Consider the following 8,943-nt stretch of genomic DNA (forward strand, 5'->3'; position numbering starts at 1 on the left):
CCAGACTATGTGTCAAGAAGCCCTAGAATTAAATCCCATCTCTGACATATTCTATCTACATCATTCTGGGCAAATCAGTGCTGCCCAAGCAATTATTTAAGACCTCCATTTATAGCAAAGGCATTGGTTTGCTTTTGGAGGAATGTGGAGGAATTTTCCTTACCAGGAAATTCGGATCATAAATTTAGAGCCAGAAGGTACCGTAGAAGTTATCAAGTCCAAGACTTTTATTTTCCATATGTGGGAAAACTGAGGCACAGAGAAAAGTTCCATAAATGGATGAAGGAAATCAGAGATTTGGTCTTCTCTCCCTCCTCAAAGTAGCTTGTGTTTGCTTCGCCAAAGTTGGGGAACATCGTCTCCAACTCCCAAACAGGCACCCAATTACAATACAGGTATCAAATATGGGAGAGCTTTTATATCACCTAACTTTGTAAGACTCACAGGATCTTATGAATACACACAGAGACATAAAGTATTAAAACAATCTACCAGATAGCTTCCAGAATGTGAAGGCATTTTTGAGGTGGCTAAATAGTATTCTCCATTCACCTTGACTTGTGCTGAAACAGCAATAGCACAGAGAGTTATCGAGTGCCAGATCTACTGAGGCCCGGTGGCATGATTTTAGCCCTTTAGCCTCAGGGTAAATATCTTCCTTCTCCAAGGACCAGACCATTGAGGAAATCTCTGTCTAGGATGTCCTACTGAATAACTTACTAACCCTCAAATTCAGTATAACTAATGAGGTAACCCCCAGGGCCAGGAAGGGTAATTTTCAGTAACTTTAACCTGAAACCTGTGCTCAGAAAAAGAAGCAAGATAAAAGGGAGAAGGTCACCATGAACCGAAGACCACTGGGCCAGGCACAGATAGCTTTCTATGTGCCTCTCCAGCACGTTAACAATTTTCGGTTCTTTGTTGTACTCCAGCCTACAAGTCCAAGGGAGAGAAAGGAAAGGGACTAAGCCATTTCAATCAACCAATACACATTTATTAAGGGCCTACTATTTTCCAGGCACTGTGCTAAGTGTTGGGGATACAGAAAGAACAAAAGCTTCTCTTCCCTTAAGGAAGAGAAATCTAACAGGGGAGACAACATGCAAACAAATTTGTACAAAGTTAATTATATACAGGATAAATAGGAAATACTTTTAAATTTTTTTTTAATTTTACACTTAAATACAAAATGAAAAAAGAAAAAAAAACATTGCCATCTATACAGCAGACCATTCAATACAAAACAATAAATTTCCAAGTCAAGAAAACCTATATAATAAATACTACACATTGTTTTCCTAGCTGCCCAGCTTTTCTTTCTTTCTTTCTGGTTTTCTTTTGTTCTCTGCTATGTACTTTTTACTTTATTTTCCCCTCCCCCCTACCGTAAAGAGGGCTACAATTAAGCATGGGTATGTGTACATATACATAGAAATCTATAAAATTACACATATATGTAAGATTGTACTATGATTATTTCCTCCTATCATCTGTTTTTCTGAAGGTGGATAGCATCTTCCTTTGTAAGTCCAGATCTTTCCACATTTTTCTAAATCAACCAGCTCATCATTTCTTACACCACAGCAATATTCCTTTCTGTATTTAAACAGAATCTTCCTTCATAGGATCTTGGAGGTTAATCTGGGTATTTATAATAGTCAGAATGGCTTGTTGCTTAAAATTATTCTTAAAACAATACTACTGTTACTGTGTATGATGTTCTCTTGATTCTTCTTGTTTCACTCCTCATTATTTTGTGGAGGTCTGTAATGGGAATGCAAATTTGGAAGATCTTCCCTGCCCCTAGGCTAAAATGCACCTGAAGCCTGGGGAGGGAGGCTTGTTTTTCAGTAGATATTTCTTGATTGGCCAGTGAGTCAATAAGGTTGTTACATTCTCTGAGCCAGGAGAAGGCTATATAAGCCCTGATGTGTAGCTTTGTTTTGGGGCACACTTTGAGAAGTGTTCTGTGATTTGATCTGAATTCTGGGAAGCTGTTGTTGAGAGTCCCCCGGCTTTGAAAAACCCAGATGTGGAAACCCAGATGTTGACTGGGTATGGATGTAAAGGTTGGACAGTTTGGAAAGCTGTCTACTTGATCTGTTAATGTCTTGATAATTCTGTCTGTATATTTTGAAGTTTGGGGTGCTGACCTTTTTCCCCTGAACAAGGTAAACGATATATGTCTGACTGATTAAAGTAAGCTTGTTAACCCATTTTGAGTTGCTTTCCTTTAACAAAGCAGATCCAAGAACCTGTGTGAGCAGGCACCCTGGGGACACTGGGGTGCTTGCTGCTACAAGGTCTCTCCATGCTTTTCTAAAATCATCGAGCTCATCTTCTCTTATAGCAGAGTAATTAACATATTTAACATCATTAACATATAGCACAATTTGTTTAGCCATTCCCCAATTGATGGGCATCGTTGCAATTTCCAGTTCTTTGCCATTATAAAGAGAGCTGCTCTAAATATTTTAGAACATGTAAATTCTCTTCCATTTTCCCTAATAATCTTGAGAAACAGACCTAATAGTGATATTGCTGAGTCAAAAGGTATAGGCAGTTTAATAATTCTTTGGGCATAAATCCAAATCTCTCTCTAAAATGGTTGGAACAGCTCACAGATCCACCAACAATGAATTAAGGTTCCAATTTTTCAACATCCCCTCCAACATTTGTCATTTTCCCCTTCTATCATTTTATTTTATTTTATGCTTTTTTGGAGGGGGGACGGCAGGGCAATTGGGGTTAAGTGGCTTGCCCAAGGTCACACAGCTAGTACATGTTAAATGTCTGAGACCAGATCCCTTCTATCATTTTAGCCAATCTTTGAAGTGCAAAATGATATCTCAAGGTTGTTTTAATTTGCATTTCTCTAATTAATAATTATTTAGAACATTTTTCATATGCCTATAAATTGTTTAAACTTCTCCATCAGAAAACCACCTGTAGGGGTGGCCAGGTGGTGCAGTGAGTAAGAGCGCCAGCCCCAGCGTTGGGAGACCTGGTATTGGTTCCGGCCTCAGATACTTGGCACCCACACAAAATAACTGGCCGTGTAACCTTGAGCAAGTTACTTAACCCCAATTGCTTTAAAAATAATAACAATAATAATAAATTAAAAAATAATAAAATCGCCTGTTCATAAATTTTGACCATTCATCAATTGGGGAATAACTCACATTCTTATAGATTTGACAAAGTTTTTAATATATTTGAAATATGAGACCTTTATCTGAGGAACTGTCCATAAATTTTTTTCCCCAGTTTTCTGGTTTCCTTCTGATCTTGGCTACATTTTTTTTTTATTTGTACATAATCTTTTTAATTTAATGTAATAAAATTACCCATTTTACATCTCACAACACTATCTCCTGTTCGTTCATAAATTGCTCACCTATCCATAAGTCTGACAGGTAATATGTCCCATGTTCTTCTAATTTTCTTGTAATATCTCCCTTTATATCTAGGTAATATATCCATTTTGACCTTATCTTGGTAAATGGTGTAAGATACTGATCTATACCCAATTTCTGCCAGACTGCTTCCCAGCTTTCCTAACAATTTTTACCAAATAATGAATTCTTATCCCCAGAACGTAAGTCTTTACATTTGTCAAACGCTTTGTAACCATATTCACTTGCTGCTATGGATTGTATGTCTACTCTGTTCCCATCTGCCTTTCTATTTCTTAGTACCAGATAGCTTTGGTAATTACTGACTTAAAATATAGTTTAAGATCTATTACTGCTAACTCTCCTTCCTTTACATTTTTTCCATTAGTTCCTTTGATATTCTTGATCTCTTTTTTCCAAATGAATTTTGTTATTATTTTTCTAGCTCCAAAAAATAATTTTTGGTCATTTAATTGAGATGGCATTGAGTCTATAGATAAATTTAGATTAAATTGTCATTTTTATTATATTAACCCTGCCTACCCATGAACAATTAATATTTCTCCATTTATTTAAATCTGATTTTATTTGTATACAAAGTTTTTTATTTTGATTTTGTTCATATTGACCCTGGTTTTGCTTTGGTAGGTGTATTCCCAGGTATATTATATTGTCTAGAGTTATTTTAATTGGGGTATCACTAGCTATATCTTCCTGCAGGATCCTGTTGGCAATATATAGGAATGCTAATGATTTATGATTTATCTTTATTAAAAGAGGTAAAGCACAAGAATTAAGAGGGGTTAGGAAAGGTTTCCTGTCTACTTGCTCTAATAGACTAAAGGGAAAGGGCAATTCTTAGGACAAGAATCCAACCTCTCTGACTCTCAGTCACCAATTATCTTGAAAGAAGCTATGTTCACTGGTACCCAAATGCAGGACTTTCCTGCATTTTCACAGCAAAGTGCTTGAACAAATCTCCACCTACATGAAAGGATCCCATCTCACAAAAGTCCACAACTTTCCATTTCATCAAGATGATTGAGGATGGGGGAGTCTCATCAAATGTATCAAGGGTTCCCTTGATCAATCTCCTTAATATGGCTCCTTGCTGGAAATATAGGACAAATTTGGGGGTGTTCAGTCATTTTTCAGTTGTGTCCAACTCTTCATGACCCCATTTGAGGTGTTCTTCATAAAGATAGTGGAGTGGTTTGCAATTTCCTTCTTCAGCTCATTTTACAGATGGGGACACTGAAGCAAACAGGGTTAAGTGACTTGTGCAGGGTCACACTAGTAGTAAATGTCTGAGGCTGGTATTGAACTCAAGTCTTCATGACTCCAGGCCCAGTGCTCTATCAACTTCACCACCTTGCTGCCTGTATCTCCATTTATTCATCTGCAAAATGAGGAGTTTGAACTAAATGACCTTTGAGGCCCCTTTCAGTTACAATTCTATAATCCTACGTAATGTTAAGATGCCAGTTCCCCTATGCCATGAACATGTGTGCATAGGGTAGGTGCTGATGTCCTCTGGAGGAAACATTGCCATCAGCCAACTCTCTTCCACCAGAACATCTATCAGACGTGTTCCCTTCCCCTTCCCCTCCTTCCTATATACATGCTGTTCCCTCTTGTCTAAGGTCACTTCATTTTGTTGTGTTCTCACGTGTTTGGAAGCAGGAATTCCTGCTTTAAGTATAACTCTCCCTCCCTCCATGTGAGGTATGTTTTAGGGGTATTGATGTGGTTCCCACTTGTAGAGTTTTGTTTCCTTTATAGCGAGTTTTTCAAGGGAAGGACCAAGAGTAATACCAACATACCTGGCCCACCCTTTATTTCTTCATATGCCATGAATTTGTGGTTACTCCAGCCTTCAGTCTTTTAACAGATAACTTCCTTGTATGCCCTTTCCTATGGCACTGATCTTTCTGAGCAGAATCAGTTACATTTTTTCATAATTGTCAACTACCAGGTATTTGCGTCAAGGAGTATATCATAAACTCATGTATTTAGGACTGAAAAGCTTTACAGGGGCATCAGAAACACGCTCACAAAATTTGGAAATCAGAAGGGACCTCCACAGTCCAACCTATTTACTAGAAGAATCCCCTTTATAATACGTGACACAAGTGATTACAGCCTTGGCTTGAAGACTTCCAAGGCAGAGAACGCCACCACCTCTTGGGCAGCCCATTGCACTTGTGGACGGTAATCATCTTTAGAAAGTTTTTCTTTAGTTCTGCTCATTTTGCTCTTCCATGACTTCATACAAGTATAGAATAATTTTATACACACACACCAGTTTGTATCCAATGGGAGCCATTGCTAGGGTGACAGAAGGAGGGAAGAAAAAAAGAAATAAAAAATTTACATTATAACTTTATTATATATTGAAAAGGAATAGCAAGTTGTACATAATAGATTTGCAGTTTCTTTTGGGGGGGGGAGGGTAATTGGGGTTAAGTGACTTGCCCAAGGTCACATGGCTAGCTTTTTTGTGTTAAGTGTCTGAGGCTGGATTTGAATTTAGGTCCTCCTGACTCCAGGGCTGGTGCTCTATTCACTGCACCACCTAGCCATCCCTAGATTTGCAGTTTTATCTTTTTTTATTATAGTATGCTATTAAAATGCATGTTTTATTCCATAAATTAAAAATAAAATAAATAATGTGGGGTGAGGGGGGAGAGGAGAAAGTTTTTCCTGACATAAAATCTAAATTAGAATCTTGGCAACTTCCACCCATTATAAAATAAATCTAATCCCTCTTCCATATCACAGCCCTTCAGATTCCTGAAGACAGCTGTCATGGCTCCCAGCTCCCCCACCCCCCATCAGCATTCCTGTTCTCCAGCTTAGATAGTCCAGTTCCTTCAACCAAACCTCATATGTCATGTCTCAAGCCCCTTCATCATCCTACTTGCCTCCAGTTTGCTAATGTCCTCCTTCAGTCATGGGGCCTGGAACACAATATTCCAGATGAGACCTGATAAGGCCAGGGCACAGTAGGACTAGAATCTCCCTATTCCAGGAAGCCATGCCCTTCCTATTGCAGTCCATGATCACATTCATTTTTTTTCCCATCACATCACATTGATGACTCCTGGAACTCTCAGTCCACCGGACCACAGGCCTTTTCTAAAACAACTGCTGTCTGACCACGCCTTCCCATACCATACTTGTGAGTTGAGTTTTTTGGGACCCAAATGTAAGACTTACATTTATAGTTACATGACATTAAATTGTATTCAGTAGGTCTCCCCATTTAATCTCAGAGTATTAGGTTCAGCCCAATGTTCTAACCTGACAAGATTCTTTTGAATTCTGACTCTGCTTGTTGTCATCTACAAGTGTGATGAGGATCCCATCTATACCTTTAGTCAAATGATTAATAATAAGACTAAATAGAATAGGGCCAAGTATAGATCCCTGGAGTACTTCAGCAGGGACCTCCTGTTATTGTGACGCCAAGCCATTAACAATTCCTTGGAGTCCAACCAGAATCCATTTGATTGCATTATCATCTAATCTATACCTCTCCATCTTCTCCATCAGAATAGTCTTAGATACTTTATCAAAAACTTTGCTAAAAGAGTGGTAAATCACATCCATAGCATTTCTCTAACCTACTACTTTAATAATGATAATAATTGTTGTGGTTGTTCAATCTTTTCGGTCATGTCTGACTCTTCATGACCCCATTTGGGGTTTTCTTAGCAAAGATAATGGTGCAGTTTGCCATTTCCTTCTCCAATTCTTTTAAAAGGTGGGGGAACTGAGGCAGAGTGAAGTGACTTGCCCAGGGTCACACAGCTAGTAAGTACCTAAGGCTAGATTTGAGCTCAGGAAGGTGAGTCTTCCTGATTCTAGGCCTTGTGCTCTATCCACTGTACCACCTAAGTATCATAAATAATGATAATAATTATAACAACTAACATTTATAAAGTGCTTACTATGAGTCAGGCACTATGCTAAGCCCTTTAGTATTATCTCATTTGGTCCTCTCATTACTCTGGGAGCCAGGCAGGATTATTGCCCCCATTTTGCAGATGAGAAACTCAAAACAAACAGAGGCTGAGTGACTTGGCTAGTAAGTGTCTGAGGCCAGATTTGAATTCAGGTCTTCCTGACTCAAAGCGCAATGTTCAACCCATCGCACCACCAAGGTGCCCCAGCAAAGATTCTATCCCCTCTGCGATCCTCCTTTTTCTCTCACTACAACTAAAAAGCCCTTTTGTTGATCTTATCTTCCTGCACCATCCTCAGCTCATCCTGAGTGTTAATATTTCTGACATTACTTTTAAAAGACTGGGACACACTCATTTAGGAATTTTCTATTAGCTTACTTTGCTTCTACTATACATTTCTTTTGTTTTTGGTTTTGGTTTGTGAATTCCCTGTGCATTTTGTTGATCTCAGACAAGTCCCAATTTTTCTTCTCTTTGGCACTGTTTTCTTTTGAATCTTCAGAATTTCATTCTTGAGCCCATTTCCCTCCTCAGTCAACTTTCTGCAAAGCATTCTAGTCCATGGGCTCTGACTATGTTTTCTCTGATTCCATTGGCATCTCATTCTCAAAGGCAAGGGTATATTTCAGACTGTGCCTCTGGTCCACCATAGACTAGGATGGAGTGGCCACTTCACCTCAGGGTTTCCATCATTTCCTCTTCAGGAAGTAGTTCTTCTCTATTTGTAAAAATCAGATCCAGAATAGAATTTCCCCTTCAGTCCATCTCCTCATTTTACAGACAAGGAAGCCAGAAAAAAGCTGTGTTATCCAGAAGAAGCCAGGATTTCAACAGAGGGGAAGAGATATTTCTCTAGGGGTCTAGAAAAATAGTCATAATTATAGCTAACATTTATATCATACTTTGCATAGGCGATTTGATGTAAAGCAACCTGGTGAGCTAGATGCATAACTTTTATCTCCTTTTACAGATAAATAATCCAAGATTAAGAGAAGCTAAATCACTCCCCCAAGGCTACACAGACAGGAAGTTGCAGAGCCAAGACTCAAACTACACCTGGTGTTTGCCTCTGTCCCCTGGTTAAGTCTACTTCATGGAGGCCAAGAAAGAAAAATGGAAACAGGACACCCTGCCCTGGGACTCTGGCATCACAGACATTTTCAGGGCAGTGGAATAAAACTCAGACTTCTCATATGGCTCCAGTCATAATTTCTTAAGCCCCAGGGTTCGCAAACTTTTGCAATAACTCTTCAATTTCCCCCTTTCTGAGACTCTCTCAGACACTGTTGAAATATATCTTATATAATAAATGCACTTTATGTAAGAAATGCCTATTGACTAAATGGCATCTTTTATTGGCAGCAAAGGTTCTCGTGAATTAATTGTCCAAATATATATATCATGTGTGTTGTTTTTAGCTAGCTTGGGGGAACATCTAAGGTCACTGCAAGTCTTTGGATCCATGTGCATTTAATAGAGAAAGACCACAGGTGAATGCCTCCAACCGTTCTAACAGCCAATCCCAGAGCTGGGTCCTCTCCTTGAGGATGAAACCAATTTACTCAAGCACTTATTGTGTA

The 8,943-nt window shown here is 38.8% G+C and overlaps 1 long non-coding RNA gene across 2 annotated transcripts in view; it reads left to right on the forward strand.

Moving 5' to 3' along the window:
- Positions 1-8,691, forward strand: part of LOC138146794 (uncharacterized) — a 30,485-nt gene extending 21,794 nt beyond the window's left edge. For both annotated transcript variants that reach the window (XR_011164600.1, XR_011164601.1), the window contains one exon: positions 8,334-8,691. This is a non-coding gene — a long non-coding RNA (uncharacterized lncRNA). The remainder of the gene's footprint in view (positions 1-8,333) is intronic.
- The last annotated feature ends 252 nt before the right edge of the window (positions 8,692-8,943 follow it).

The sequence above is a fragment of the Petaurus breviceps genome, unplaced genomic scaffold, assembly GCF_028583685.1.
Source record: "Petaurus breviceps papuanus isolate PSGF00001 unplaced genomic scaffold, PetGlider_PUasm1.0 90775, whole genome shotgun sequence".
NCBI lineage: Eukaryota > Metazoa > Chordata > Mammalia > Diprotodontia > Petauridae > Petaurus > Petaurus breviceps.